The sequence below is a fragment of the Festucalex cinctus genome, chromosome 6 (assembly GCF_051991245.1).
Source record: "Festucalex cinctus isolate MCC-2025b chromosome 6, RoL_Fcin_1.0, whole genome shotgun sequence".
Classification (NCBI taxonomy): domain Eukaryota; kingdom Metazoa; phylum Chordata; class Actinopteri; order Syngnathiformes; family Syngnathidae; genus Festucalex; species Festucalex cinctus.
In genome coordinates this window covers 2,217,501-2,244,690 of record NC_135416.1, presented here as the reverse complement: position 1 = coordinate 2,244,690, position 27,190 = coordinate 2,217,501, and the positions used below count along the sequence as shown (strand labels likewise).

Here is a 27,190-nt window from a genome sequence, read left to right as displayed (position 1 = left end):
GACTTTGTTATATATTTTTTTCAGATTTATGGTCATTTAAAAGGGAATTCAAGTCAAAAATGTTTTTTTTTTTCATATGTTCGATGCGCCCCCACTCATTAATATTGCGTTTGTAGAGTATGAAATAAGCAGCCGTTTTATCCATCTCGCTTTGTCCTGCACTGCCCTCTTGCTGTCGATTTGAAAATGACATCACCGTTGCTGCAAGGTAACGGCCAATCACGGGTCACGTGAGTTGGTCATGTGACGTTCGCAAGCCGAGCCGTTTGTCACTGTGATTTTTTTTTTTTTTTTTTTTTTTTTTTTTATTATTATTTTTTTTAGTGGACAGCAAGTGGCAAAATGGCCGCCACTCCTTAGGATGTGGATTTTGCGTCTTAATTCACATTCCGCAAGCACAATATTAATCAGAATCAAAATCTCTTTTTGAGACACACGCAATCTAAAGTAGCATGTTAGCTAACAAACGGCAACACTTAATACTACATCATCATTGCATGTTTTGTTTTTACGTTTATTTTTCACAAATTTAGCAGGAATTAGTATAAAAGTGTATTGCTGTTTCACCGGCAAATATGGAATGATCAAACATGCGAAAATAATAACATATGCTTATTTATGCACGTAATCGTATGCTATAACAATTTAATAATTAATATAATACTTAATATGTTTTTGTGCAAAAATCTTGTGAATGTAATTTGTTTTGGCCAGCACAAGTATTCGCACACGCACGCGATAGAAAATGTCGACAATCATCAGGCCGAGGAGAGACGGCGCTTGCCTCCCTGCTGTTACCATGACGACCATAACTAGAGCCGCGCTTGAGATTCTCTGCGTGTTCCTACTCCCCCCACCCCCCTCGCCCTTCTCAACCCCGCCCCCCTCCCGTCCATCCCACCCTTTTTCTCCACCCCCCTTAGCGCCACCCCCCCTCCTTTCAACGCTCCACTTTCATCATTTCTTGACTCCTTCCTCTGCATCTTTGGCAATGACATCATAGCGTAGCATCTGGGATGACGTCAGAGCGCAAGTGACCATTCTATCGGTCCGCCAATCAGCTGACTGCGTTGTGTCTAGCTCCGCCTGTTTACATACAGCATGCTGCCGAGCTTGTAAATGTATTTTCAACTTTCTTGCTTTTACCAAGCCTTTTTTTTTTTTTTTTTTTTTTTTAAACTTTTCGTGTCATCCATAGCGGGGCAATATTTAGACAGCCCCCTGCCCCGCGCTGATTGGTTGATTCATGGCTTTGCCGGCCGGTAATTGGACGATGACGGCGGGGTGCAAGTGTTGCCGGGCGATGATTGATGGCTGCTGCTGTCGCCACCTCGGCTTGTTGGAGCCCAGGTGTGTGTGTGTGTGTGTGTGCTCATATTCCAGTGTGTGTTTACAAAATATGTCATACAACTTTTTTTTTCCATTCTCACCAGACATTTTATTAGATGCACCATTGGATCACATTATCGTTGTGATGTGTTAACATCAAAGACAAGTCTTCTGACCAACAGCTGACCGTGGCTATAAATAACTCAAACTACATTTCCATATATATATATATATATATATATAGATATAGAGTGAGAGAGTGTGAGAGATTAGATTATATGAGAGAGTGTGAGAGATTAGATTATATGAGAGATTAGATTGTGTGAGAGAGATTATATTGAGAGAGGGAGAGAAAAATATTTGATTAGAGAGACAGAAAGAGAGAGAATTCTCAAAGGAAATCCCTGGAAATGATTCAGTCCTCCTTTCAATTTTTCTGTTGTTGTTGTTTTCAGCTTTCCATCGTTTTCCCCCCTTTCATCATCACCACTTCCTGGTTTTTAACCATCCGCCATCGCTTCAGTTTCCCAACTTTCACTCTATCACTTCCTCGCTCCAATGATGAAGTTGATACCATCGAGTATTTATTGACTGATTATGATCGTTATCGGCGCAGCCAATTTTTATTTTTATTTTCCTTATCGTTTCACACCCCGTCTGAGTTTTTCTTCCTCGTCAGTGACATTGCCGCCGTGGAAGTTCGTCCTTGCAAATCTGTTTTTTTTGTCAAGCGTGTCTAAGAGCTGGAGCTCTGGGGCGGGAAAAAAAAAGTTGCAAAGAGAGGATGACAGGGATCTCCTTTCTCTTTTTTTTTTTTTTTCCTCCACTAATCATTTTTTTTGTCCTTGTTTCATGGACGTAATGGTGGAGCTACTACCGGAAATTGTGAGAAGCGTTAGAAACAAGTTTTTTTTTTTTTTTAATATCTACCCCCCCCCCCCCCCCCTCCGAAGAAATCATTTCCCTGCATAAATGCTCCAAGCAAAAAAAAAAAAAAAAAAAAGTGGTTTTATAGGAACTTTAAATTAACTCATTCACTCCCAGCCATTTTCATGTTCTGTTGCTATCAAAACATGGAAACTACCAAAAGAAAAATGTCTCTTCTTTCATAAGGGGGGAAAAAAAAAAAAAAAAAAAGTACAGTATTTTTTTTGTTTTGTAGCAATTAGCATTAGAATTAGCTAAGTTTCATCATTATTCACAAACCTGTTGAAAATACTGGGAAAAAGAGCTTGTTGCAACATGGACCTGGTTGATCTCTTATACTTTGCTGCCACCTGCTGGCCGTTTGTGTTTTTTATTTATTTTTATTTTTTTATTTTTTTTATTTTATTTTTTGTAATAAGTATCATCGCTTTAAGCGACCGCTTCAGGTCAGAAACTGCATCAAAACCTTCATACAAAAACCTAAAAAAAAAAAGTATAAATACGTTTTTGGGAGTGAATGAGTTAACATACTAATTTTGACACCCTTAATTTTTATATTTTTTTTGCACACGTTTTTAATCTTATTTCTCACTTGAACAATGCACAAATAGGATTTCTTCTTAACTAAACCACACCGTTCAATTTATTGTCTTTATTACATACACCCCCCCCGGGAGGACTTTTCAACATGCAATAATTTCCCTGCATTAATGCTCCAAGCAAAAAAACAAAAACAAACAAAAAACACTCATTTTTTCTCCTTCTGCCCCAATGCTTGACTGTCTGGCTATCACTGACGGGAGTTGGGCAAGAGGCTGTTAGCCCCAATTCACCAGCAGCCTTCATCCTTTAAGCCCCCCCCCCCCCCCACCACCATCCTCCCTCTCTCTAACCCCCCCCCCCCCCCCTCCCCCCTCCTCTTCCCTTCCAGCAGCGCACCGCCTCTCCCATCACTCCTCCTTCCTTCACTCTCGCCTTCCTCCTCTGCTGGAACGCAAGCGAGCCTCATCCTCCGCTCTGGATCCTACCCACGGTCGCCTGCAGCCTGAGTGAGCGCACGACGCCGGACCACCGACCACCCCCCACCCTGCAAAAGGTAAAAGCGCGCGCATGCACCTTTTGTCATTTGGTGCATTTCTGCACTTTTGGATGCACAAGATGTGGAGCGGAGCGCTTCTTTTGAGGAGGGAGGGGTGGTGTTGCTTCATTTGGGTGCGCGGAACCAGCGCGGAGCTCCTCTGGTGGAAAGGGGGAGGGGGGGGCGGGGGGTCTGCATGGGTGTGTGTGTGTGTGCGTGAGGAAGATGCGCGCCAAGAAATAATAAGAAGAAGAAGAAACACGTGCATGTATTTCCATATTGCGGCACTGGTCAGGAGGAGGCGTGCACGCGTGTGCACCTGTGACATGCGTGCGAGCGCCTTTTGATTGACAGTTGAAGGAGGAGGGGGAAGGGGGGGTTGGGTGGTGGTATGTTGGTCAGTCCCTCTCAACTGACTTGATTGATCGGCTTTCGTGCACCTTCCTTTTTTTTTTTTTTTTTTCCCCTTCACTGTTGGTCACATGACCGGCGAGCTGCCATCGGTTGGATGTTTACGATGATCTGATGGATGGGATTTTTACATGTTTGGCCGCTGAAGTTGTCGGGCATGAGTCACGGAGGTGGGGGCGGGGCGGGGTGGGGGCGGGGTGGGGTGTTGTGGGGGTGGGGTTAAGGAGCAAGGTGGGGATGCTGTTGGTTCAACTTGACTTTCCACACGGTGGAGTGGGGAAGTTACTTGAACTCGTGAGGACACAGATTTGGGTCCAAATTGGATCCAATGGGAGTCCTCAGGGTAGGATCATAAGTACCTTTTATTTAAAAAAAAAAATAATAATAATAATTTGTGTGGTTTTTTTTTTTGGTATGAATTAGGGCTGCACGATATTAGAAAAACATGCGATATGCAACATAGTTGCTGAATATAGAGATATCGATATTGCAATATTTAAAGGGATACTGTACTTATTTAGCTATTTTTGGCAGTCTAACATGAATATTTTGCCTATAATCAATTTGATTATTAAATGAAATTTTCATCATTTTTCATGCACAATTAGTACCTTTTAAAAACACATTTTTGCAACTTGCTGTCAACCAAAAAAAAAAACGACATCACAAGGGCTCAGGTAACCAATCACAGCTCAGCTAATTTTGTATTGTAAGTGCGTTTTTCCACAAAAAATCCATGTGGGCTACAACTGCCTTTTCCCCCTTCTTCTTCTTCATTTCTAATTGAAATAAAATAAATTTTTGGATATTAATATCGATTCGATTCGATTAATAAATGAGAATCTCGATTCTTTTATGAATCGATTTATATATATATATATATATATATTTATTTATTTATTTGAGTTCTCATCTGAGAGAGCAATCGTTTGCCCTTTCTCGTTTTCTTTTTTTCACAAATTGCTTTCCACTTCACTGCATTTGCCGCTACCGGATGACTTGCAAAGCGGGAAGAAACGTATCAAAGTTGAGCGTTTGCGCGTACGTGCGTTTGGGTTGTAGCCAGCGGGAAGAATCGAGGTTTCCAGGCTCCGAGTTGAAACCCCCCCCCCCCAAAAAAACGGTCTGCCGGGACTCCATCGCACGTTTTTGTGTGTCCTGTGCTGTTGTGGCTTCAGGACTGCACACAGATGCACAACATGTTGTCATGTTGGCGCGTGTTTGCGTGAGTGGGCGGACACAAAACAAGGAAAAAAAAAAAAAAAGCCGATATTTGTCACTTTTCTGCCATTGTTTTTTTTTTTTTTGTCTCTCGGATGATTCCGGCGACTTGAGTTTTTTTTTTTTTTTTTGCGTGTGATGAATAATTCCTCTTGTAGACAAAAGCAAACGAGCGCCGAGAAGTTCAGCGCGAGTGTGGCGGCGTTTTTTCCTCCAGACGCGTTTGGCTTTTTTTTGTGTTCAAATCCCTGCGTGGGGTTGATAATCCAACATTCCGATTGTCTTCGCCCCGCAGTGCCGTTTCCTGAACTCAACTTTAGGACAAGCTTCACGAGTCTCGTCATTCGCGATTTCCTCGCAACGTTCTTGTTTCCCTCTCACTTGTTTTTTTTTTTTTATTCCTCCATGATGTTGCCCTCAACTTCCTGGTGTTCCTCTCATATTATGTGTTGTCTCTCTCACTCTCAACTTCCTGGTGTTCCTCACAGCTTCCTTGCTAGCTCAACTTCCTTGTGTTCATTTGAACGTTCTCTGTAACGTTAACTTCCTTATATTCTTCATTCATCTTGACTTCCTTAAGTTCCTCTCAACTTCCTTGTGTTCATCTCAACTTCCTTGGTATCCTGTCGACTCCCTTGTCTCCCTCCTTTGTCTTCCTCTCAACTATCTCATCTTGCACTCAACTTCCTGGTGTTCCTTTCATCTTATCTTCTTAGATTATTCTCCCCGCTTCCTTGCTATCATCGCAACTTCCTTGTGTTCGTCTCACCTTCCTTGGTTAACTCAACTCCCTTGTGTTCCTCTCTCCTTCCTATTGTTCATCTCAACTTCCTTTTCCCCCCTCTAAAGTTCCTTGTGTTAATCTCGTTTTCCCTGCTGTTTTCTCAACTTCTTAGCATCCACTAAACTTCCTTGTGTTCCTCTCCGCTTCCTTGTTGTTCATCTCAACTTCCTCGGTATCATCTCAACTTCCTTTTTCCCTCTAAACTTCCTTGTGTTAATCTCGACTTCCTTGCTATCTTCTCAACTTCCTTAGCATCCACTCAACTTCCTTGTTTTCATCACAACCTCCTTGGTATCCACAACGTCCTTGTGTTCCTCTCCGCTTCCTTGTTGTTCATCTCAACTTCCTCGGTATCATCTCAACTTCCTTTTTTTCCCTCTCGAAACTTCCTTGTGTTAATCTCGGCTTCCTTGCTGTCTTCCCAACTTCCTTAGTATCCATTCAACTTCCTTTTGTTCCTCTCCGCTTCCTTGCTGTTTATCTCAACTTCCTTGGTATGATCTCAACTTCCTTTTTCCCTCTAAACTTCCTTGTTTTAATCTTGTCTTCCTTGCTATCTTCTCAACTTCCTTATTATCTACTCAACTTCCTTGGTATCTACAACTTCCATCTGTGCGTCTAAACTTCCTTGGTTTCTTCACCTTCCTCGTGTTCATCTTAGCTTCCTTGGTATCATCTCAACTTCCTTGGTATCCATTCAATTTTCTTGGGTTTGTCTCAACTTCCTTAGTATCCACTCAACTTCCTTGCGTTCATCTCAAACTCCTTGGTATCTACAACTTCCATGTGTTCCTCTAAACTTCCTTGGTATCATCAACTTCCTTGCGTTTCTCACGGCTTCCTTGCCGTCTTCTCAACCTTCACGCTGTCCACTCAACTTCCTCGTGTTCCTCTCAACTTCCTTAGCATACTCTTGACTTCTTTGTCTCTCTCTGGGCCGCCTTATCCTGCGCTCGACTTCCTCGTGTTTCCAGAGGCCAAGATGGCAGGAGGTTGAAGACGTTTGCGTTTGACTATTAACAGTGGCTTCTTTGTATCCTCATTTTGGCAGTGAGTGTAAAAAAAAAAAAAAAAGAACTAAAAAGATAACAGACGTGGGGCGTCTCTTGGGCGAGAACGCCCGTTCGCGCGTCAAACAATAAAGCAAACTGCGCAAAGTCATTAATGCTAATGTCTTCGCCTTGTAATCATGTGGGCTGTTTTCCATGGACAATTTCAATTTACTTTCCTGCTCCCCCCCACTCGGTAGCCGTGGCCCAATTTCTCCAACAGGGACCATAAAACTTTCATTTCATCTAATCTAAGAAGCTTGTAAATGGAAATCGGACGTTTTCTTTTCTTTTTTTTTTTTTTCCCCCCCGTCTGTCGAAACGTCCAAATTATTTAAGGTGTTGGCTTCCTTGGGGAACGAACGCATGCAGGGTCATGTATTGGAAAACAAAAAAAAAAACATGACTGATTTTGGTATTTGAGCAACAGCAGATGAGATGACAGGTTCATAAATATCATATTATTATCGTTATTATTATTATTATTATTATCTTAGAATATTAATTATTATGCTTTTAGAAGTTTTGGTTTTACTTGCGTGAAGATCATGGACATGCCTTGTGCATACTATATGTAAATTAAGGAAGCTTATTAATAATTATTAATAATAATAATAATAATAATAATGTATATGTAATTAATCAAATGAATTCATAATCATTTCTTTTATTATGAATATTTTCATTATTATTATCCTATATTAATTGTTTTTAGAAGTTCTGTGCAAATTAAGGAACTTATGAATAATAATAATAACAATAATGATAATAATAATAATGATTAAAAAATCATAATAAAATTACTAATGTATATTAATCAAATTAATTCATTATAATTTATATTTTAATAATAATGTATATATAATTAATCAAATCACTTCATAATTTGTTTATTATTATTATTATCTTATAATAATTAATTATGCTTTTAGAAGTTCTGCTTTTGCTTACGTGAAGACCATGGACTTGCCTTGTGCATTAAATATTATTATTAATAATAATATTAGTATTATTATTATTATAAAGTCAATCCAATTCCACTTGCCTGAAATGTGGAACGTGGCCAGATAATATTGCCTGAAACACCGCCGCAATTGGCAAGCATTTTTTTTTTTTATATATATTTTTTTTATATACCTACTGATTATGATTGCAAATGGATCCCAATCGATTTGGAATATGGATGTCATTCCGGTCACGATTCAAAGCGGATTATCATCTAATTTTTCTCTGTTTTCCTCTCAACGTTCATCTCGACTTCCTCGTGTTCCGCTTGACTTCCTTGTTGTTCCCATCAACCTTTTCATGTTCAAGTCAACTTCCTTTTTTTTTTTTTTTTTTTGTTTCTCTCAACTTTCTTGTGTTTCTTAACATCCGTTGTCTCCCTCTCAACTTCCTTGTTTTTGTTCCTCTGGTTGCTCTCGTTTTCCGCCCGACTTCCTCGTTTCGCTCTCAACATCGGCGTCTTCCTCTCATCATCCTCGCGTTTCCGCTCGACTTGCTTGGGTCGACCTCTTTGCGCTCCTGACATCTTCTTCTTGCCCCTTTACATTTCCCAAAACTTTGTTTTTTTTTCCTCTCAATGTCCTAATGTTGCTTTTCCCACTTTTTTTGTGTTCTCTTTGACGTCTCTCAACTTTCTGGACTGTCTCGTGTTCTGCACAAACTGTTGGCCAACCTCAATGTGTTCAAGTCAACTTCCTCGTTTTCAAGTTCTTTGTGTTCCTCTCTCCATCCTGGAATTATTATTTACTCCAAGAATCCTATTGATTTTTATTTTTTTTTAATTTTTTTTAAGAGAACCAATTGAGGCCAAATAATGTTTTATTCCAGTCACAAATCACAAGTCACAATTTTTCATTTTAGTTAGTTTTATTTTTTATTATTATTATTATTATTATTATTATTATTATTCTTTTTCAATTTAGTTAGTTTTAATTAGTTTTCAGTGTGATTTTGTTAGTTTTTATTGTGGGAGTGCTATGTTATTGTGATTTTTTTTTTTATATATTTTTTTTATTATTATTTTAAATGACATTTGATCAAAAACAAGTTAGCCAAAACCTCAGGCTAAAGTAAATGAATGTTGCCGGTTTCTATCAATCGGGACTCAAAAACGATGAGTCAAGCATTCTTCTTCTTGGCAAGAGCAAGAACTTCATAGATTTTTAATAGATTTTTAGATCACACTACTTTGTTGCCTCTTTTTTCCCCCCCCAGTCACAATTCACAACCGATTTCCTCAAAACTTTCCGAGATTGTTTTTCACTGTCAAAACAAGAAGCCGATTGATTTCTGGGAGGTGAGACAAACAAATCCGAGATGCTTTTTTGATAGCATGTGAGCAATCAACGTTGGGTGTCAGCGCCGAAACGTCGGCGACGGCGTCGAGGAGATGAAATTTGCGTCCCGGAGGGTTCTCGGACGGCGAGCGTTTTACGACCTCGCCGCGGTCTGATAATCGCCGGCTCCAAATCGCGGCCGCCCGTCGGCGTCTCGCTCAATCTGCGGATAGTAAATAAGCAGACAGGGCGCAACGTGCGTCAACGCTCGCTCTTGATTCATGTGGAACGTGCTCCACGTTGATGCCGAATGCAAATAACGGGAATAGAAATGGGGAAGATCTATTTAATTAATTATATTTTTGCTTATCATCGTTAGTATGAATTTTGATCTGTAGTTGAACAGTAGCATCACATCACTAAAGTTAATAACAATCCATCAAAATAACAATCTCTACGGGTGATGCCGTTATCGGGCAGTTTTACAAGTTATTGGATAAAAAAATAATAATCTGACATTTGAGTCCTCCTCACCAGTAGGTGGTGCTACATTGAAGTGGTTTGACACATTGGGGAATCGTCATGCGCATCAGAAAAGGAGAGAAAGAAAAAGAAAGAGAGGTTTTTGTTCACAAATGAAATTTTAGTTCTAGTGGTACGGCTGTACAATTAATCGAAATTCAATTACAATTTCAATTATTACACTCCACTAATACTAATTTTGAGTTGTTTAGATGTAGTTGCATATTTTTTTTTTCCAATTTTAAAATAGCTAATTTAATAAATCTTGTTTGGTCCAAAAGAAACGTGCATAATTAGAGTGTTTCAAAGAAATTTGCCGATTAAACATTTTCTTCTGTTGCACCAAAAAAACAAATGATTGTCCTAATCGTGATTTCAATTATTACCAAATTAATCGTGATTAATATTTTCTTCATAGTCGAAGCAGCCCTAGCTTGTGGTACAAGTACTCGAGTACTTGTAGTGGTATCGGTTTGAATACCAACGGTGAAGTGAAAATGGTTCTTGTTGTGGCATAACAATAACAATCCCTAAAAGTTTGGTTGAATATTTTAAAATCTGCTTGAGGTGTCCCGCCACTCTGTGACATAACAATAACAATTCCTAAAAAGATTGGCTGAAAATCCACAATCTTGCTTTTGAAATCCTCTTAAACGGAAAAGCCAAAAGCCTGTAATGTTTATGCTCAGCTGCCAAGATTGTCTTGTCATTCCGTGGCATAACAATAACCTTCCTTAAAAGTTTGGTTGAACATGGACCCTGTGATCTCTGCTTGAAAGATCCTAAAGAGAAAATCCAAAGTTTGGATTTTAATGTTTGGGCTCAGGTGCCAAGACAATCTTGGTTTTTTTTTTGTCTACCGTGTGACATAACAATAACAATTCCTAGAAGTTAGGTTGAAAATCCACAATTTTGCTTTTTTATATCCTCTTAAACAGAAAAGCCAAAAGCCTGTAATGTTTATGCTCAGCTGCCAAGATTGTCTTGGGTCGTGCTGTCATTCCGTGGCATAACAATAACCTTCCCTAAGAGTTTGGTTGAACATATGGACCCTGTGATCTCTGCTTGAAAGGTCCTAAAGAGAAAACCCAACATTTGGATTTTAATGTTTGGGCTCAGGTGCCAAGACAATCTTGTTGTTGTTTTTTGTTTGTTTGGTCTATCGCATGACATAACAACAATTCCTAGAAGTTTGGTTGAAAATCGGCAATCTTCTTGCGATCGCTGCTGGAAATGCCCTTATAAGGTCAAAGTCAATGTAGCGATTTCAATATCCGATTCGATTTCAATATCTAAAAGGTTCTTATCTTGCTATGACAGGACAATAACAATCCCTAAAAGTTTGGCTGACAAGTTTGCCACCGATGTCTATTAAAGTTCCTGTCAGATCAAAACAAACAAATTGGATTTTCAACTTTTTTTGAGTGCTCAGTCGCCAAAACAATCTTTTTTTGTTATGTCATTGTTACAGCAGCAAGTCGACATATTATGGGAACAAATATTCCATTTTGTCATCTTTTTTTTTTTTTTTTGCTGTTTGTCTCCGCATCGTTTGCCGCGACCAAAAACATTCTCCCGTCACGTACTTGAAAGGCGCATCCGTCATCCCAAAAATAGTCGCGTGGACGTCCGCCGGGAGCGAAACGCGCTTGATGAAGTTTGACGAGCGAGCGAGCGGCCGGGATGAGCTCAACTTCAACCGAGTGATGAAAGACTTGCCAAAAAAAGCGGTGACGTTTGTGGCACAAAAAAAAAAAGCACAAATAGAGAGGCTTTGAGCGGGTAATTTTCCAATTTGGCTCTTTTGTTTTATTAGCAAGAGTGCAAAAAGTGGCCTGGCAAAAAAAAAAAAAAAACACTTTTTGCAAACAAATGTGTTGTTTTAATAGTAAAATGTTGCATTTTGGTTGAAATGATCGCTTTGCTTTCCAGACATTCATTTTTGAGCTTTTCGGGGCAGAATAAAAGCGCATGTTTTATAGGTAACATTTTTAATATTATTATTATTATGATTATTGTGGGAATGCTGAAAGCATACGTTATTCGGCTTTTTATTCTCCACACTTTTTTGCCGTGTCATAACTCTCACATATTACTTCCGATTTACACCATTCAAATTTCAACTTGCTTCAAAAAAATTCACGCCATCTTGGGAATATATGGTGTGATTTCACAGTACTTATAGTATTCGCACAATTTAATGTTAAATATCGACTTTCCCCCCCATTCATTTTCAATGGGACCGACATTGAATTTTGTTTAAATGGCATATTGTTGCCTTTCTGTGGCAAAACTAACACTTTCATGGAGGAAAAAAAAAAAAAAATCATTTCTGGACAAATATAGCATTTCTGTGAAATTTTACAACATATTTTGGTCAACACTTGCCATTTGTAGCATTTTCATAGCCTAGTTTAGCTTTTTTTGTGGTCAAATATGTTGTTTTGATGGTCTCATTTTGCGTTTTATGAGCTATGGGAAACTAACATCATGGAAGCATTCCCACAATTATGACTAAAACTAATGAATGTTAGTCAAAAGACTATAACTAAAACTAAATTTAAATTTCTTGTCAAAATGAACACTGCTATAGCCTAATTGAGCCTTCTTATGATCAGTTCCAGTATTTTTTAATGTCATATTAGCGTGTTTTTTGCAGGAAACTAATGCTTTCCTGGTCATAAATCTCATTTGCGTAACATTTTTATTTTTTATTTTTTTTTTAGCAAATGTATTTCTCGCTCAGCAGCACCTTTTTGTGAAAATAATACAACCCCTTTGAGGCAGTTTCACTTCGCAATGTGAAATTTGGTAGGCAGGTTTATCATGAGATTCTCAAAAAAAAATAAATAAATAAATAATAATAATCTGAAAATTCACAAAAATTCTGACATTTTGGCTCGAAGTTGCCATTTTCAGCTCATTTTGGCCATATTTCCAGTGAACCTTCAACTATGGGGAAAAAATAAATAAAATAATCATCTGATGTCTACCAAACTTAAATCACACATACTCGACAGATGGCCAACGCTAAATTGTGAAAAAATACGGAATCTCGTGGGCGGAGTACGGCAGGAAAGTTTTCCTCCTCCAAAACAGGAAACTCAATAAGTCAACTCCCACAAGGTTAGCTCTCCGCCAAAATATCATTTCACCGCAATTATTGACACGTTTTAAATTCCATTCTAAATGCTCGGCATGTTTCTGTTGGTCGTATTGCGCAGCAGATGGGGCCGAGCGCGATCCGGACAGACGTACGCTTTCATGGCCACTTTCCACCGACATTCACTTTAAATGCCACTTCAATTATTCAGGCGACTGCGTGGGAAGATGACGTGCGCGCGTGTGCGCGTGCGCGCGTGTGTTTTTCTCATGCATTTGGGATGAAGACAACAGAAGTTTTGCTCAAGTCCTTTCTCGCCCCGAAGAACCGCCCACACTAACGGGTCAGTGTGAGTGTGGGGAAATAATTAGTGATAAACCGATACTGATACAAATTATTCGTCGCCAAGGAGGCCGATAACCGATATTTCAAGCCGATATGCATTTGCAGTGAAAGAGAAAAAAAAAATAGCGTCCAATTAAAAAAAATAAAATAAATAATAATAATTGCAAACATATAAAGAATTGATAGCTTTGTTTTAAAATTATAACAAAATCAGCATGTGCGCCAGTAATTGAATTTGTGTCGAATTAAACACGTTTATGTTGATCTATTATTTAAAATAAATAATAATAATAATAATAATAATAATAATAATAATAATAATTATTATTATTATTATAGAAACCGTAACTTTAAGTTGTCTGTAAAATAATGACATCCACGACGATTCCCCCAAGCAAGTTCCATTGCTCATCTGAGGACTGATTGTGAAATTACAATTTTTATATATTTTGATTGTGGCCAAATGATTAATTAGTCTGACATTACAATTTTTTTTTCTTTTTTTTAATTTTAAAAATTCATCTAGTGGGCCGGCTTAAACCCCTTTGCGGGCCTGATCCGGCCCGCGGGCCTCATGTTTGACACCCCTGCTTTAACTAAATCCATAAATGGAAAAAAAAATTCCCCCGCGTCTTATCGAGCGACAAGTTCATGAGAATGTGTGTAGCTAATTTATTTTTTTTTGTCAGGGTTCGTTAAAGGTTTCAAAAGATCTTCGCAGACGGTGAATGATTGAATATGTTTGAAAATCGGCATCGATAATCGGCCCAGCCGATAATCGGTCTATCCCTCGAAATAATAGTCATCATCATAAAAAATAAAATCCAAAATATGATTTTGCAAAGTCACATTAGCCAAAAGCAGCGTGCAGGCGGCCCGAGTGTGAGCGTGCATCGCATTTGTGGATCAGCTCATCCAGAAAGTTCTGCACCTCCTGCATGCTGATGTGTTTGCGTGGCAAAATTACATTCCCAGCAGGATTTTGTGGCAGTAAAATGAATTTATTTTCATTTTGTCTACAGCGTGATGCTGATGATCATCTTTTTCCCACCCGCTCCTCCAACTAACCTTCTTTACCTTCCTTTCCCAACACTTTGAAATCAATAAGATTCTGTTTTTCACATTTTCGACACAAAGTCAGTCTTGTAAATTTAAATGTCGCCTTCAAATCTAAATATGATATTCCGAATAATAGGGGTGTTAAAAAAAAAAAAAAAATCGATTCGACGATATATCGCGATATTACAGTGCGCAATTCTCGTATCGATTCAATATGCGGCCAAATCGACTTTTAAACGTCAGTTTTTGATGGAAATATTCAACAAAATTTAGGGGTAGGGTTTCCACTTTAAGCATGGAAGAATTTTACAATTATTTTTTATTTTTTTTTCTCACAAATTTGACACTTTATAATGTGACAAATATTCAAGTTTTTTTTTTCGCATAAATTAACTTTCTATTATTTATTTTTTAACTTTTTTTTCCTCATTACTTTATGAAATTACTCTATCAATGATTTTTTAAAAAACTTTTTTGTTATTGAATTGTTATGAAATTACTCTATCAATGACTAAAAAATAAAACCATATTTAAATTAAGGGGGGAAAAAATTGTACATTTTATTGTAAATTTAGATATAAATTGAAGTATAAAATTCAATTAATGTGCGATTAATCGTCAGTTAATTATTGAAGTCATGCGATTAAATTACGATTAAAATTTTTTAATCGACTGACACCTTTACCGCCGAGATATATATATATATATATATATATATATATATATATATATATATATATATATATATCTATCCATATCCCCATTTTTTTTCACCAATTTAGGGTAAAAAAAATTGTTTTTCAAAGGTGGAAACTTCTGATGCTCAAGAACATGAAATCCGTACGGGTAAAACGTGATCACTCCCCAAAGAATCGGATTTCAAGCTTGTGATTTCCAATGCACTCTTCCGCAGATCGACTCGGCTTTGCGCAAACGCCTGCTCTAGAAGTTGATCGTTTTGAATGAGCGGCGGTGGGAAACAGGCCGTCCGCGTCGCGGTTTGTCAAGCGGACGGTTTTCCAGACACTTCCCTTGGGGGAGCGTAAATGGTGCGACGCGCGACGGCCAAGTCGCTCGCCAAACTGGCAAGTGAGCTGCAGTTGGGGACGGGGAAAAAAAAATTCTTGCCAGGGGGGCAATTTTCGCAGCGCCGCTCCAATGTCAATTAGTAGGCCATGAAAATGCTTACAAAAAAAATTGCAACGTCCAAGCTGTCCAATGCTGATGGCCAAAGTCTGAACGTGTGATAGCTGAAGCGGGAAATTAGACTGCAAAATATGATAGATTTCGTCTTACATGGTGACAAAATGCCATATTCCATTTTTTCATTTTATTATTTCATATTTTTTTTTTACTCATCTTTTAAAACAAATTGGTAGTTTTTTCCACGTACTAATTTTTTTTCTATTTTAAAACTAAAATATAATTTATTGATGTGGCTGTTTAGAAAATATTTTATCTAAACATTTATCCATCCATCCATTTTCTTGACCGCTTATTCCTCACAAGGGTCGCGGGGGGTGCTGGCGCCTATCTCAGCTGGCTCTGGGCAGTAGGCAGGTGACACCCTGGACTGGTTGCCAGCCAATCGCAAGGTCTAAACATTTAGATACAAAAAAAAATAAATACAAATAAAATAAAAAAAATATGAAATGTTTAGATTTTATGATGAACTGCCAGGAAAATACCAACATACTAATATTTATTTTTTATTTATTTATGTATTTATTTTTTATTATTTATTTATTTATTTAAATATTTGTTTTTTTTTTTAATATTAATTTGATCTGCATACTATTGATGTATAATGTGAAATTAATCGAAATTCAATTATAATTTCAATTATTACAGTCCGCAATTACAAAACTGGCATAATCATGAACAAAAATAAAAGATTGTTAATACTAATTTTGAGTTGTTTAAATGTATATATTTTTCATATATATTTATACTTATTTTTATTTTTTATTTTTTTTTATTTAAAAAATATTAATGTAATAAATCTTGTTTGGTCCAAAAGAAGTTTGCATAATTATAGCGTTTGAACGAAATTTAGTTGTCTTAATATTGTTTGTTTACAAAATTTTTTTTTTGCACCAAAAAACAAATGATCATCCTAATCGTGATTTCAATTATTAGCAAATTAATCGCGATTAATATTTTATACATAATTGAGCAGCGCTATATATCATTATGATATATATATGCATGTTATATTTTTCTTATTTATTTTTATTTTTTATTTTTTGCATTTTATTTTGTTCATTCGTCGCGACAAAGTGCGACACCCCCACCGTAGCTCGCGATCATCGCGAGTATTTATTCCTCCAACAAGTCCCCCCCCCCCCCCCCCTACCTCATCATCCCGCATCAGCGTCATTTTTCTCTCGCCGGCTTTGACTTCATTTAATTTTCTGCGCCATTAAAACCGGGCCGAGGCGCTTGTGGGCCTGATTTGCCGGCCTTCTTTTTTTTTTTTTTTTTTTCTCTCCAGTCTTTTTCTTTAAATCACAAGCAGTAGCGGGCGGCAGGTTGACGGGAGGAGAAGCTGATGGATGTCAGCACAGATGGAAAAATGGGCAAAAATGAGCGTGGCCTCAAGGAAGGCGCGCACACGCATACACGCACACGCGCGCTGGCTGGCAGACTCAGCCGACGCGGTTCTGGCCGAGTAGAGATTCTGGTAATTGACAGTCCAGGGTGCAGCATCCATCCTTGCATGAAGTGCAGCTTGTCTTCAACAAGCTCTGCTGGGCTCAGATAGCGTCTCACACGCACCAAAAAAAAACAAAAAACAAGTCAACTATCAGAAGCGCAGATTTTTAACGAGTTTTGGAACAGATACAAAAAGCAGCACATCAGATGCTTTGGCTTGAACGCTTTCAAGTTTACTTTAGGGATTCAAGTAGGGGTGTGACAATCTATCGATACCGCGATAAATCGTGATGCTTTGTCTCCCGATAGATTATCTATACGTCCGCACACGTATCGCGGTATTTGTAGTTCATATACAGCCACACGAACGGCTCCATTGGTTATGACTTATTGAGCAATTACTTGGAGGGCCACTAGAGGGAGCTCCTCATAAGAGTGGGGAGGAAATGGACGTAAGTCTTCAGGAGAAGAAGACTCATCAGCTTAGTTATTATTATTATTATTAGTAGTAGTATATATATATATATATATATATATATATATATATATATATATATATATATATATATATATATATATATATATATAATTATTATTATTATCTATATTTTTATATAAAATATATTTTTATATATTATGTATGTATTTGTTATATTTATATTTCTCTATATTTTTATTAAATTATGAATTTTTTATTTATTATTTTTATTCGTATGTATTTATTTTATTTTTATTTATTATGTATTTATATTATTATTATTGTTGTTGTTGTTGTTGTTGTTTGTATTTTTATATAATATATATTTATTATTTATATAGGCTTCAAACGTGAGTAAGGTTTCAAATTAGGTTTTGAAGTCAAGATTAGGTTTTGAAGCTAGGGTTTCAAGTTAAGGTTTCAAAATTACGCTTCAAAATGTGTGTATTCTCTCTTTCTGTTCTGTCAAGTCCCAAAAGCCGAGATTAGGGTTTCAAATCAAGGTTTGAAGTTACGGTTTCAAACGAAGATTTTCAAATTATTGTTTAGCTTCAAATGAGTGTTTTGAACGTGAGTTCAGGTTTCAAATTAGGGTTTCAAGCCAGAGTCAGCAAGCTTTTGGGCTTGTTGCCGTGAAAAAACTATTGACAGTTCCCCTCGAGTTCCTCCGACTCTTTTTAACGGTAACAAAGTGAAAAATGTCCTCCGATTTTTTTTCTCACCGGCACAGCAGAACGAGCCCACACGTTTTAATCCATTAGCTTGCAATCGATGCGCTAATTGCGACTGCCGCGTTTGTCTGAAAGCGCTTCAACGGAAGGAGACGGGCGAAATCTGGTTAGCTGCTACACGTTAAGCTAAGCTAAGTGAGTTACCGCGACGCTTTGTGCAAAAAGTTCATTCATAAGGAGTCAAGCCTGGTTAGCGCTAGCACTAACATTAGCTTTAGCATCTGGAGCAGCCGCAATATTAGCATTGTGATTGGTCGACTGGGGATTAAAGATGGGGTTAAGGAATTAATCCTATTTAGGCGGCGTAAATGTGTTTTAAGTTTGCAACCGTAGCGAAGATAAACGCTTCGGAGAATGGACGGATGGAAGATTGTGCGGCTCGTTAGGCTAGGGGGCGAGAGGAAGCTAATTGGACGTGGATTACTCGCGCTTGGGAACGCAGGCTCCAAGGGCGCCGAGGGAGAGAGTGGCACGCTGCAGATATTATAGTGTGACTTGCTGAGGATATGAATATGTAATATTAATAATAACAACTGCGGAAATAATAATATATAACGTGTGAGAATGCGAAGGACAAGCTACCGACCTAAGCTACCCGGCCGCCTACCGACTGTAGCGATCCACCCCATCCGCAAAACCCGATCAGATCTACTTACTTGGATTGTTGTTTAAATGGATACTTGACTTATTTAGCCATTTTTGGCAGTCAAACATGAATATTTTCCCTATAATAAATTTGATATTTTCATTATTATTATCACGTACAATTAGCACCTTCAAAAACACATTTTGCAACTTGCTGTCGACTGAAAATGACATCACAAAGGGGCTCAGGTAACCAATCACAGCTCAGCTTGTGAATGTCACATGACCAAACCTAGAAAACAGCTGAGCTGTGATTGGTTGCCCGAGCCCTTTGTGATGTCATTTTCAGTCGACAGCAAGTTGCAAAATGTGTTTTGAAAGGTACTAATTGTGTGTGAAAAATAATGAAAGTATCAAATTAATTACAGACAAAATATTAATTTTTAATTGTTATAATGGGTTAAATAAGTTAAGTATCCCTAGTTTAAATGTATATATTTTTTATATATATTTATACTTTTTATTTATTTTTTTATTTATTTATTTATTTATTTATTTTTTTAATATTTAAAAAAAGAATTTAATAAATCTTGTTTGGTCCAAAAGAAATTTGCATAATTATAGCGTTTGAATGAAATTTATTTGTCTTAATATTTTTTATGTTTACAATTTTTTTTGCACCAAAAAACAAATTATCATCCTAATTGTGATTTCAATTATTATCGAGTTCATCGTGATTAATAGTTTATACATAATTGAGCAGCGCTATATATCATTATGATATATATATGCATGTTACATTTTTTTTTTGCATTTAATTTTTAATTTTATTTTGTTCATTCGTCGCAACAAATTGCGACGCCCCCACCGTAGCTCGCGATCATCGCGAGCGTTTATTCCCCCATCCACAAAACCCGATCAGATCTACTTTACTTGGAATGTTGTGACCAAATTAGCCTCGTTTGTCACCCCGCTGCTTAACGACCCATCGAGATTCCTGCCTTTGGGGGTCTTTCGATCCGGTTGCCGCGCTTTCCCATTGTTTGACTTTGTCGTTTCACACGAGTGAATAATACCGAGCGTGCGCTTTTTCCTCCTCCGCTCTATTGTTGGTTGTTATGTGCTGAAGCGTGGCGCGGGACTCTACCGCCATTCGTCTTCATTGGTTTGACACGCACACACACACACGCGCGGACACACGCTAGCAGCCGTCGGGATTTCTGGGATCCCCGCAAAGCCCCCGGAGCCGATAAGAAATCACTTCCCTGGCAATTAGGAGAGGATGTTTTAAAAAAAAAAAAAAAGAAAAAAAAAAAAAGCGCGACCTATCAATTTATGCATCCGTGGTGGGGGAGGATGAGAAGAGCAATCCCAGTGAGCGGGGCTAAGTGCGCTAGTTATTAGCTTTTAGCTAGTTGGTGTTTAATGTTGCTAAGAAAAGTCCAGTTGCGTTATTTTATTCAAGTTGCTGTATGTGCGTGCTAGTTAGCGTACTAGCATTCGGTAGATTTATCTTCCTGCCGCTAGCCATGCAAATTGTCATTTTTTTTTGCTGTCACAAAGAAAAGCTGTGTTTATTTTATAGCGCAAATGTCTGTGATTTCCTGGCTTATGTTGTGTTATGTCTCTGGTGCTAGCACGTCATGCGGAAATAAAAGTGGCCTCATTTTGCATATCAGTGCTTACAATGCTATTTAGCATGTCGTAATTTGGTGGTAAATGGCGCTAAGGGAAAAACTTTTTCAACTTTTGAGTCCATTGTGCTATCTTTGACAGCTAGCCTAGTAGCTTTTTGTTGTTTATATATCTTATGCTAATGGTGCTAGTTAGCCGACTAAAATCTGGTGCTAAACGTTATGAAGAAAATTGTTTTTAGCTTTTACCCAAGTAGCTGTTCTATCCAGGATAGCTGATCGACTGTCACGTTGTGATTCATGACACTGCAGCTAACCATGCTAATTAGCTTGCTAGCATTTTTTTTAATTTTTTTTTTACTGTAGCTAAGTCCCCCGCCGCTCTCCAAGAAAAAAAGAAGAAAGACAATCATGTTTCCATCTTTGGCAAAACGATGCTATTTATAATAAATATTCTAATAACCGGTGCTAACCAAAAGAGATAACATGCTAGCCTACTAAAATGTTGGTTAGCATGCTAAAATGTTATCGCAAATTATGGTAATATTATGCGACTTGACTTGTGTTTGTGTTCACGATACTAATATATACAGTGCTACTTATTATGATGCCTCCACATAGCTTGTGCTCACCTAGCGCACTTAGCTTGAGCTGCCATAATGACACTTTGTGTGAGTGTGAAGTGAAGTAGGACAGCAGATTTATTTATTTATTTTTTTACTCAAGTGGGTGTTCTAGCCGCTGGTGCTAAGTGTACGTGTTAACATTAACGTACATGTTAATATTAATTGTAGCCTGCTAACATTCACTTAATCAGCCATGTTATGTGTGCTAACGTGAAGACTAGCATTGATTTCGTTGTTGCTTTAGGTGCGTAGGTCTCTGGGGCTAACCATGCTAGTTAGCATGCTAGCATTTGCTACGAAATGAAAAGCACGTTTCTGCGTTCACTCAATCGTCTGCTTTTATCTGCTAGCCTACTAGCATTCAGATTGAGACACCTCCCATGCTAACCATGCTAATTAGCCTTCTAACGGGTTATTTTTGCATTCTGTAACCACCAGCCATTGCACACATTTGTGATCTCGAGACTAACGCGCCTTATCCGAGACCCAGTCCGTTGCATTCCTTGCGTCTGCTCTTGACAACGTCTCCCCCGTCCGCGTATGTTCATTCCTTTTGTTTATCCCCCCCCCCCACGTCAGCTTTTCATCTCGCCTGTGAGCGGTGTGTCTTGTTATTGCTTTGATTTCCCGCAGCCTGGCACTCACTCACACATTCCGTCTTTTTCCCGGACGCGCCGCCATCAATATTTCATGATGTTTGGCCACCACCGTCGGTCCGGAGTCACCACAGGGGTTGCTGCCGTCTTGCTTTTATGTCCAGACTTCACATATTCGTCAAGCAACAAGTCGCCCCGGAGACCCCCCCAAAAAAAGCCACCACCACACAACCGCACCATCTTGTCCTCACGCACTCAAACACAATCAAAACCTTTATTTTTGAAGGAGCCTTCATACTTGAAAAATGACACAAAATGCTTTAGAAAAAAAAAATCCTCTCGTTAATACAGTAAATAAATAATGATATAAATAGAATATTAGTCTTTTACATACAGTATTAAATTCAATCATGATACCAAGTATAAATAACGTAAAAAAAAAAAAAGCATCCCCCAGGACAAAACTGTCCAGTGTATCCTGAAATAAGAGCAAAGATTTAACTGCATTAAAAATATTGGTTTGTGATGGACTAAAAGTTTATTTTTTATTTTTATTTTTTTATTTTTTTTAATGCTGAAGTAAGCTGCAAATATTGTTAAAAGGAAATGAAAGTGGTCAAGGAATTTTTTTTAGGTGGTAATTTATTAACTCATTTGCTCCCAAAGACGCATAAATACGTTATATTTTAAATATTACCATGCTTCCAAAGACGTATTTATACATTAATTTTTTTTTTTTTTATGCTAGAGCATAAAGAAGGCTTTGTTGCAGCCTCTGAACTGAAGAGAACGCTTGAAGCAATGCTCGTTATTACAAAAACGGCCAGTAGGTGGCAGCAGAGTATAAGAGATCAATGTTTTCCCTCTACTGTTTTAAGCAGATTTGTGAATAATGATGAAACTTAGCTATGCTCGAATGCTAATTGCTGCAAAACTGAAACAGAAATATACTTTTTTTTTCCTGATGAAAGAAGACTATATATATTGCTCTTTTTATTTACATTTATATATTTTTTTTTTAAAATATAATTTTCATTTTTTATTTTCACTTTTAGCCATTTATTTATTTCTTTAGTCATTTATTTATTTAGAATTTTGGCAGTTTTTGTCCTCCATAGTCCATACGTTCTTGTGTACTTTTTCCCATTTCGTGAAACATCTCGCCTTGTAGCATTTGAGTCTCGTATCATTTTATTTATTTATTTATTTATTTTAGTATGGGAGTTTCTAGCATTTAAATATCTGGAGCTCAATGTCAAGCTTTTTTTTTTTTTTTTTCCACCACCACCAGCGGCTTCCTCTCAGCAGTCTGACATGTTCTTTTTCCTCGTTTTTGTTTCATCCGTTTGCCGCGGTGGGGTGAGATTTGAGGAGTTTTTTTTTTTTTTTTTTTGTCTTTAGAGGTTCTACTGTGTCGAGTGCCGATTTACTTTTCCTGGTAAAACCATCCACAATAAAATCTCAAGAGGGGGTAAAATGTCTGTGGGGCTTTCTATGAAAAAGGTTCATAAAATTAGCAAGTCACTTCCTCGTGGTGTTTCTGGAATGTCCTTGTGTTTAAAACGGTTAAAGGGATATGAGAACCAAAAAAAAAAAATTGTGATAAATGATGAACAGTGCTCAGGAGTCCTGTGAACATGCATGCAAAAGATTGTGAGGGTTTGCTAAAAACAAGGGAAATGATTTGTCTAAAACAAAGTGAGAATTCTAAAATAACTGCGACACGACACCCCCTCCGTTTCTTTCTGGCCCAGTCTAAAAAATGAGCAGTTCTCTTCCACGCCCTCGTGCACTCCTGCAAGGGATCCTGCATGGGATCCTCCGCAGCTTCCTCGTCACGTCATGGTTTTTAATGCCTTTTTTTTTTTTTTTTTTAATGCAAGAGCACACAGAAGGCTTTGGTGCAGCTTCTGACATGAAGAGGTGGCTTAAAACAATGGTAGTCACTCCAAAAAAATGGCCAGCAGGTGGCGGCAGAGTGAGATCAGCCAGGGCTATGTTGCAGCGAGCTCTTTTTGTGTTGTCACCTGGAATGTGAATATCAATTAAAATCTGTATTCTAATGCTAATTGCTACAAAACGGAAACAAAGGCAAATCCATTTTTTTTTCCCAATGAAAGGAAAGACTGTAATGTTTCTTTTTGTAGGTTCCATGTTTTGATAGCAATAGAACACAATATTCTGTCGGCCATGTAAAATCAACCAAAATCCAGTATAACAGCTGCGAGCAAAGGGGGTTGCTTCTGTGAAAATGGCTGGGAGTGAATGAGTTAATGAAGGTTTTAGTCTAGTCTAGCCTAGTCTAGTCTAGTTTTAGTTCAGTGAAAAAAATGTGCATTGACGAAATTATTTTTGTTTAGTTTTTGTTGACGAAATTAACACTATTTGGCATAAAATGCAAGTGCGCTAACTAGCGCGATCGGCACCAGTGACTTCAAAAGCTAGCCAAAGCTAGCAGGCTAGTTAGCATAGATTAGCGGCGCCAAACGGAGGAGAGCAGTACTGTGCATGCTAGCACAAGGTGCTAGCTTTGAAAAGCTGCCCGCTGTCGTGACTCGCAAGAATTATATCATGGCGGAGACGTAGTACGGGTTAATGGTCTGGCCTCAACTGAAACAAAAGTGTAGCGCTGAATAAACTTTTTTTATTTATTTTTTATTTTATTTTTTTTTTTTTTATTCCCCCGGTGTGAAAGGTTCCTCCGGGTTAGCGGCGGGCAATATGTTCCACACCAGCTGACGCTAACGGCGTCCGGCGCGGCGCCGCCCCGGCCGCGATTTATTTGCCGCGACGTCTTAAAAAGAAAACGCAGCAAAAAAAAAAAAAAAAGAATGAAGCACGCGGCTCTTATCGGGAACACGGCGGGCGGACCCGGGCGGCTTCGGCAGCTCGTTTTTACGATCGCACCGCTGCCTGGTAGCTCAGCGCAAACTGTGAACAAAATAAATGGAGGTCATAAATCCAACGAGAAATGTCAGCTGGCGGCAAAATAGCGTGTGAAACGCGGAGGAATGATGATGTTGGGACAAAAAAAAAAAGAAAAAAAAAAAGAATATGAGCTAATACGTCACAGCATAGCATCAGTGACTTGAAGATTGTGTAATGCTCGCTTAGCAAGACCGCTATATTATATGGACACAATTATTAATTTACTTAACAGTTGATTGATTGATTGATTGATTGATTGATTGAAAAAAAGTACATTATTTGGTCCTAAAGGCTTTAAATAAAATTAACAAAGTATATTTCACAAGGTTGTGTATCTTAAATGGATACTTGACTCATTGAACAATTTTTCAGCATATTTTGTCCAGAATTATTTTGATAGCGTCATTATTTTTCATGTACAATTAATACCTTTGAACTCATTCACTGCCAATGACGACTATAGGCGTCAAAAATCCAAGCAAACAACCAGTGCAAATTTTGACAAGAAATTTGAATTTAGTTTTAGTTATTCATTGTTTTCATTCGTAGTTATTAATCATTGTTGTTATTAATAACAACGATGACAACAATTTCATTGCTAAGTGCTACCATTGTGCCTAGAACGGATTCCTGTTACCCTACAACACGGGCGTTGACGTTTTTGTGGTCGGTCTTAGTCTTACTGAAACCACATACTGGGTCTCGGCCTCCAAAAGTCAATTTTAGTCGACTAAAATTTCTCTTTATTTTTGTTGACTAAAATTGGATTTAAACTGAAATACAATCAGGTGACTGAGTTATGACTAAGGCTTTAATTAAATTTAGTCAGAAGACTACAACTAAAACTAAATTATTATTATTTTTTTAAATTTTCTTTTTTTTTTTTTTCAAAATTAACACTGGCTGTTTGCTTGGATTTTGACGTCTATAGTTGTCATTGGCAGTGACTGAGTTAAAAAGTAATTTATCTACTTGCTGTCGACTGATGATGACATCACCTGTGCTGAGGAAGTAGGTAACGACCAATCATGGCTCACCTGTTTTCTGGGGTTGGTCAGCAAACTGAGCCATGATTATTAGCATTAGCATGGTTAGCAACTTAGCACGGCCATTTCCCAGTAAGCAAAGGATGTTGTTATCAATGTTAAAAGCCAAAAAAACAAACTTGTCTTTGAGACCGTGTGCTAACTAGCATGGTTAGCGCCAGTGACCTGTAGCGGCAATGCTAATTAGGCAGCTTTACACTGCTAACATAATTTCCTGAAAGCTGAAAACGCGTTTATCTTTGCCACCCTTTCCCAGATAGCAAAGAATGTTGGATCAATGTTGTTATCAATGCTAAAAGCCAAAAAAACAAACTTGTCTTTGAGACCGTGTGCTAACTAGCATGGTTAGCGCCAGTGACCTGTAGCGGCAATGCTAATTAAGCAGCTTTACACTGCTAACATAATTTTCTTGAAAGCTAAAAACGCGTTTATCTTTGCCACCCTCGGCATAAAACGCGAGCGCGCTAACTAGCGCGATCGGCGCCGGTGACTTCAAAAGCCAAAGCCAAAAAGCTAGCAGGCCAGTTAGCGTTAGATAGCGGCGGCAAACGGAGGAGAGCAACAAGGGAAAGGAGCGGCGGCGCTCAGGTTGATTGCGTGTATTAAAAGTGTGCGCACTTGTGAAAGTCACAGTAAAACGCAGGAATCAGCAGAATGCAAATGTGATGTTTGTACTTGTGCGTAGCGTCAGCACATCCTGTGTGCGTTCAGGAACCGGTTCGTGTGGGTGTGTGAACAAAATGGATGCCAAGCTACGTTCTCGACATGCACAAGTGTGCGCCTGTATATGTGTGCCAACTGAACACTTTTGATATTAATCGTCTTGTTGGAGCGACAGCTTGTTTAAAAAAAAAACTAAAAACAACTATACCGATGCTGCCCGAGCGCTGATGAGAAACGTCATTTTGTGTCTTTTACTGAGACTCAAAGCTGCTGCATGTTGGATGACTTGATTAAGTCTATTGGTATCCGATATAAAGCAACAACACGTCGGATGCGCCTTTTCTCTTCGGCGCTCGGGCTGCAGTCACAAATATTTCATTTTGTTTTAGGTGAAAAAAACGAGTCCTAATGAGTTTGAAGGCTGTCCAACATATGTTGAGTTGATGCGTCAGTTATTGCTGTCCTTTCTTTTCGGCGCTCGGGCTGCAGTCACAAATATTTCATTTTGTTTTAGGTAAAAAAAACGAGTCCTAATGAGTTTGAAGGCTGTCCAACATGTTGGGTTGGTACGTCAGTCCTTTCTTTTCGGCGCTCGGGCAGCAGTCTCAACTATACTTTCTGTTTTTTTTTTTCCCCATTGTTTTTAACAGATGAAGAATCCTTTAGATTTTGAAGGCCACCAAACACAAGGTGGCTATGAGAGCTTCTATCTTTGCCGCACTCGAGCAGCAGTCTCAAATGTCGTTTCTGGATTTGATTCGATTTTGACAGATTGTTTTGGATTTTGAAAGCTGTCAAACACAGGGCGGCTGGGGGCCCAAAAGGTTTTTTTTGTTTTGTTTTTTGGCGCTTGGGCGCCAGTTGCAACAATTTTTCCTAGGTTTGTTTCCTTTTTGGGTCAGAGTAGGAAACCTTTAGTTTTTAAAGGGTGTCAAACACAAGATGGCTACGGGAGTAGAGCGCTCCTTTCTCTTCAGCGTTTGGGCAGCAGTCTCAACAATCCTTTTTTTTTTTTTTTTTTTTTTTTTGGGTTTCTTTCGTTTTTGACAGAGGAAGAATTCTTTTGATTTTGAAGGCTGTCAAACGCAAGGCAGCTAGGGGATAGAGAAGTCATTTCTTTACGGCGCTCGGGCAGCAG

At 38.3% G+C, this 27,190-nt stretch overlaps 1 protein-coding gene across 5 annotated transcripts in view; it reads left to right on the top strand.

The window, feature by feature from the left end:
* The window catches only part of LOC144020883 (protein phosphatase 1 regulatory subunit 29-like), a 107,690-nt gene that overhangs the window by 1,655 nt on the left and 78,845 nt on the right, over window positions 1-27,190 (top strand). For 2 of the 5 annotated variants that reach the window (XM_077524756.1, XM_077524753.1), the window contains exon 2: window positions 3,188-3,352. The exons of 2 other annotated variants lie outside the window; for them this stretch is intronic. The gene's annotated coding sequence lies outside the window, so the exon portion shown is untranslated. The remainder of the gene's footprint in view (window positions 1-3,187; window positions 3,353-27,190) is intronic. One more of the 5 variants, XM_077524754.1, reaches the window with a different exon arrangement.